Genomic DNA, 6,576 nt, shown 5'->3' with positions numbered 1-6,576 from the left:
ACAAATCAATGTTAGTTGCCAAACAATCATCAAATCCAGGCTGGCAGGGCCGGATTACGAGGCGCGTTGGGTTCGGTGTAAATCAAGTCAAGATCCTGCATGAATTGGGTGTTGCTGCTGCAATACTGGAGGTCACGCTGCTTGCGGAGTGAAGAAGTTTACTTAACTCCCAGTTGTGTCTGGTTAAGTTCCAAACAGCATGGTACGACCTCTGGGGAGCCCCTGTCCAACCCTTTGTGCTGTGTCAACTCAAGGCAGACTGCAATAGAGGGAATGGTGGGTGAGTGAGCTACGACACCCCCACACAGAAGACAGATAGACTAGGTATGGTTAAATCCAGGCTTTTTAAAATGCAGGGCTTTAAAGGACTATCCACAATCTCAGGAGAAATGCCTTCTGTCTCTCTATGTCTCTCTGTGTCTCTGGGTCTCTTTCTCTCTATCTCTCTGTCTCTATGTCTCTCTGTCTTTCTCTCTGTCTCTCTTTCTGACTCTCTCGTAATCCGCCTGTGTGTCTCTCTCTGTTTCAATCTGTCTCTCTTTGGTTCTTTAAGATAGGATTTCTCTGTCCTGAAACAAGCTTTGTAGACAAGGGTAGCCTCGAACTCACAGAGATCCACTTGCCTCTGCCTCCTAAGTGCTGAAATCAAAGGTGTGTGCCACCACAGCCAAGTGCCTTAGTCCCTTTCAAAGACAACCCTCCACCACATGAGCTGGGGTGGTGATAGACACCTGAAATTCTAGCACTGGGGAGGTGGAGACAGAAGGATTGAGTCCCAGGCTGGTAGCCTGGGCTACTTATTGAGGCCCTGTCTCAAACATAGCAAAATAAAATTTAAAAAATCAGAAAGGAGAGGGAAAAGGAACATGGGCATATCGGACGTCTTAGTTCAATTCAGTTTCATCTCTTTGCCTGCCAAGAAGTTGCCTGTCAAGAAGTTTCCACCCTTTGGGAGGCGGTATCACCCTTCTGAGGTGAGACTGTGTGGGCCAGGTGCCATACAGGGTGGGCAAGCTAATATGTTCGGAAAAGAAAGACACACACGAAGACCTCATCATGATTTTTCTTTAATCTGTCTGGAAAGTGCAGAGGTAACACCCTTTCTTCTGAAGTTCTAGTTCTAAGCTGGGCATTGCCTTTGGAGGATTTGTGATCCTATTAAGGCCAAAATGGACACTAGAAATAAAGACAATGCCAGACAACCTTAAAATCTTCCTCCCTCAAAAGAACAACTCACTGATAAACACACTAATTTCATATTTAGATTAGTTTTTACCAGAAACTGGAATGTTCAACTCTTGGTCTAAGAAGAAGCATTTGAAAGGTGCGGCAATACCAACCTCTCTTATGGGGTTAAAAACCCAGAAACCACTCTTCACTACCAAAGTCTGAACTGAACATCTGTATTAAGCCAGCAAACCTCTGCCTACTGAGAAACGCTTCTCACAGAGCAGCCTCCAATGTATACTACGGGAAGGTTTTTAGAGACAAAGAACATAAGAGAATTACATCCTGGTTGGCTGTTGCAGGGGGGAATCAAGCACGCAGTTAAACAGAAGCCAAGAACATGCAGTTAGCTGAGCATTTCAACCCCAAGTTTCTAGAACGGGGCTGGGTGCTTTCCCCTGGGACTTTTCTGGGGAGGTGATAGAAACTAAAGATGGCTTCAGCTGAGACAAGATGGAGAAACCTTTACCATGTTACACATCTTAGCAAGAAGTCTTTTGCGCTGATGGGAAGTTACTCTACATTTTTAGAGTCTAAAACAGGAAGCTGCGTGTTTTTGTTTGTTTGTTTGTTTGTTTGTTTTGTTTTGTTTTGTTTTGTTTTTGGTTGGTTCTATGGAAGCTATCATGGGCAGGGGTCACCTAAGAACTCATGTGGTAGAAACTACCCTATGCCAGTCTGGCCTTCCTCAGGCACTCTCAGGAGCTCAGAGATCTCATTCCCACCCCCCATCCCCACCCCCACCACTACCTGAAGCCTACCCTCCCCCACTGTGCAGTTATCGTGAATTATGCTCTCCATGACCTGGTTTCTGATTGGTTCTTCACATCACCACCCATGATGATCATTCGTTTTTCTAACCTGGCTCCCTGCCTGGGCTGTAAGTTGTCAAAGGCAAAGACTCGGGGGATCTTGGTTACCACTTGTCTAGGAATTCATCCACCAAGTCTTAGCTGCTGAGCCATTCATTGCTCCAGCCTCATGCCAAATAACATTTTTTAAAAAAAGAAGTTGCCACACAGGAAACCACAGGAGTGATTTTCTGACATGAATATTTTCTGACACCGTAGGTTCCTTGAATTTCTTCTTTTTCTCCCTTCTCTTGACTCCCACAAGCAAAGGCCGGTCCAGCCACCTCCCTCAGGCCTTTCTGGATGACCTAGTAATACTGCACTTGTTTGGTTCAGTAGTTATCACAGTATGTCTTCAACTAGAGGGAAAAATCATTTAATACCAGACTGCAGGTATTGCAGGTGATACCTGGGTCATGCCACACACTGTGCTAGCTAGGTGGCATGATACTCATGACAGGAGTCAAACACTTGACTAGATGTAACTTTACAAGCGTAAGGGGTGGGGGTGGGGGTGTCAGAGATGGCTCCACCATTAAGAGTGCTGGCTGCTCTTCCAAGGACAGCTGTCTGTCAGGGAATCTGATACACTCTTCCGGCCTTCACAAGCACTAGGCATGGCACATGATGGACAGACATGCAGACAAAATACCTAGCATGTAAAATAAAAAAAAATAAAGTATGTAATTTTTAAAAGTAAGGAGAAGTCAGGCCTGATGGTACAAGCTTGTTTTCCAGTTGCTTAGAGTATGTTCATGATCAATCTGATCCCTGTCTTGATCAGATCACGGATGCTGCCCCTGTAGAAGGACCAGCACACCTTATAACTTATCCTGGACTTTGTCTAAGATACTAGACTCCGAGACCTCTTCCCGATTAAGTCTATACAAGGGAAGAATTCTCTTCATTCTGTGGTTTTATTTCCTACCCTAGCATCTCCTGTTGTGCGGTGTCAGCAAAGGACTTGATTGCCTGACTCTCACATGTCTTCACGCCCCTTTGCTGACTCTCACATGTCTTCACGCCTCTTTGTACCAAACCAGTGCACATTCCCCCCTTACGTATGAAAAACTAAAAAGACAATTGGGGATATATAGCTCAGTGGTAGAGACCATGTATGAATGTATGAGACCCTAAATTCAATCTCAAGGGAGGGAGGGAGGAAAGGAAAAGGAAGGGCAACGCAGCTTTTCCCAACTCACCACTGGAAATTTGGAAGCAGAGCAAGTCCTCTTTGGTATTGGCATCTCAGCCTCAGAATGACCCAGATCCCTTCCTGCCTCTGCTCGGCCATCCAGCAATGCCTGGGTCTGGCTGTCAGTCAACAAGCCCAGCTCCATATGGCCTCACTCCGGTCAAGCAGGAGAGAAAGATGACTTCCCTAGCTCTCAGGAGATAAAATGCTTTCTCGGAAGCTGCCGATACATTCCTTCATGTCATTAGTTCTGTTACAAGCCCAGGCCTTTCTTGAACTAAGCAGGTAGCAGAAAGGAGAGCATCATCTATGCTAAGATGTGGTGCTGTCTGTACTAAGCAGGTTACCTGTAAGCCTAGTGAATGCTCTCCACTTTTGTTTGTTTTCAATGTTCACATCTAATACATTAGTACCTTTAACAAAGGTAATCAAAAAGGGTAAAATGATCAATTGCTTATTTTTATTGTTTGTTTTTGAAATCTTTTGGTCAGCCTTTTATGACAGTGGTTCCCAACCTTCCTAATGCCATGAAACCCTTTAATACAGTTCCTTCCTCATGCCACGGTGGCCCCCCTCAACCATAAAATTATTTTTGTTGCTACTTCATTACTGTAATGTTGCTACTGTCTTGACTTTTGAATATCTGTGTTTTCCAATGGTCTTAGGCAACCCCTGTGAAAGGGGGTCGCGACCCACAGGTTGAGAACCATCAGTTTACACTATTATAATGGCCAAATACAAAAGTAAACCACACGCGTGATATAGTATGGAAAGCATCTCTTTTAAAGTATTTATTGGGTTTCATAAATTGGGTAGATTATTTAATAATGGCGACAGGTCTCAGTCTTCGACTTCCCACGTGGCTTGTGTTGGTCACTAGGGAATCAGCAAAAATACTAACAGAAGTTTTGGAGGACTTCGTGCTTGCTTGAGGGCTCACCTTCTCCTGCTGTCCTAAGTGAAGAAGCCCAAGCCCCAGGAAAGGGAACCCCCATATAGTAGCTCATTCTCCACCACTCCACAGCCACAGACAGCACTGGGCTCAGCCCATGGTCTAAGACCTGTTAATCTTTCTGATTGGATCTTTCAGAAGCTTGGGAAAAGAGATAGAGGTGTGTCTTAGTTAGCTTCACTTGATAACCTGACACAGCTTGGAGTCAACTGGGACAATTCAACTGGGACTACCTAGATCAGATTGGCCTGTGGCAATGTTTGCAAAGGATTATCTTGATTGATAACTGGTGTGGGAAGGTCCAACCCACTATGGGTGGCATCACTTCTAGGAAGATGGGCTGGGCTGTAGACGCAAATTAGAGGGTGACTTAGTCAACAGCCAGGAAGCCATGTTTCTACAGATTGCTGCCCTGACTATCCACCATGATGGACGGTCCATGGAAGTGTTAGCCAACAGAAACCCTTTCCTCCATTCCTGCTTTGGCTGGAATGGCTTCTCAGAGAAGCAGAGAAGCAAATATGAGGTGTTAAAGTAAATACAAACAGGAGGTAGGCGTGGAGCCCAGTGCCAGAGAGCATGCACACAACACACACAAGATCCTAGCTTCCATTTCTCCTCAAATCGAAGAACACAATGGAGCAAGCCACTGACACAGTTTGTAACCCGATGACCATATATATATACTCTTGAACTAACAAAGCTGTATACAAAACCGAGGGATGGAATAATGTCAAAGGAAGGCAGGGCTGGACAGGAGCCCAGCACTTCCAAAACAGGAGTGAGAGCAGGAACTTGCTGGAGTCATTGCCCACTTGGGTGCAAGAATACATAAGTTGTGTGTGTGTGCATATGTGTATGTTTACATTCAGCAAAAATGACACCAAGAATAACCTGCACTTAAGCCTGTTCCTGGAGAACACATCTTGGACCCCTGTAGTCTGTGACCAGCTCGGGGTGCTGGCAAGTGCGTTGTTAATGAGCTGCAGTCTTTCCAGCCATGCTCTCAGAATCGTGCACATGCAGTGTTTTGCACTTGTTTACCACAATGGGCACAAAGTCATTAATCTTAGCCTCTGGATGGCAAAGGGGTCATGGGACCCTTCTGACTAATTACACAAAGCCTTCCCAGGAGGTTCTTATCTGCTTCGGAGAGATATGGAGATTGGGCAATACACCCGAGGGCCCAGTCTAACCTGTGTCAACAAAGCTCATTTTAATGATTACCTTAGGCAGGCAGTGGGTTGGCCCCCATCCCCACCCTCAAATGCCTCATCTGTGCAATGGGAGGTTGCTTAGTGAAGTTACTACAACCATGTGAGTATTAAACTTTGGGAAATGGCAGGACTAACTTCAGACTTCAACTCGAGCACATCACCAAGTGTTTAGGAGATATGTATCTGAGAAATATGAAAGGCATGCCTGAGACAAGGGCGATCATTATATTTATCCCCAAATACCTTTTCATTCTTGGAGGGGTGGCTTAAGCCTGTAGTTAATAGGACACAGATGATCTCTGTAGGTAATGGCTTCAGGTCTGCTCAATATTCTCTCCCATTTCTCCTCTCCTCTCCTCTCCTCTCCTCTCCTCTCCTCTCCTCTCCTCTCCCCTCCCCTCCCCTCCCCTCCCCTCCCCTCCCCTCCCCTCCCCTCCCCTCCCCTCCCCTCCCCTTCCCTTCCCTTCTCCTCCCCTCTCCTCTCTTTTCTCTCTCTCTCTCTCTCTCTCTCTCTCTCTCTCTCTGTGTGAGAGAGAGATTGCTTGATTGATAGTGTATGTGACAGATAAATAGTAGGTAGATAGATGGATAGATGATAGATAGAGTCTGTGTGATAGATAGGGTGTCTTGTGACAGATAGATAGTCTGTGAGACAGATAGTGTATGTGTGACAGACAGATAAATAGGTAGATAGATAGATAGATAGATAGATAGATAGATAGATAGATAGATAGATAGATAGATAGATACACAGATAGATAGATACACAGATAGATAGATAGACAGACAGATAATGTGTATGCATGCCGGTGCACTTGCTCATGCGGGCAGATGTAGAACCAGAGGTAGATATTAAAATGTCTTCTGTCAATGCCCACATCTTTTTGTTTGTTTGTTTGTTTGAGCCTGAACCTGGTGAAATGAATTCACCATGTTGCTGGGCTGGCTGAGCAGTGAGCCCCCAGGAGCTGCCTGTCTCTGTCTCCCAGCACTGGGGCTCAGGTGCCCACCACCACTCCTGCCTTTTTTCCCTTGATGATGGAGATTTGGATCCTCACATTTATGCAGCCCCTGAACTAGCTCCCCCTGCTCCAGACTCTTCTCTGTGACTCAGGAGAGACTTAAGAACAAATT

The sequence above is a fragment of the Mus musculus genome, chromosome 10 (assembly GCF_000001635.26).
Source record: "Mus musculus strain C57BL/6J chromosome 10, GRCm38.p6 C57BL/6J".
NCBI lineage: Eukaryota > Metazoa > Chordata > Mammalia > Rodentia > Muridae > Mus > Mus musculus.
This window is presented reverse-complemented; position numbering follows the sequence as displayed.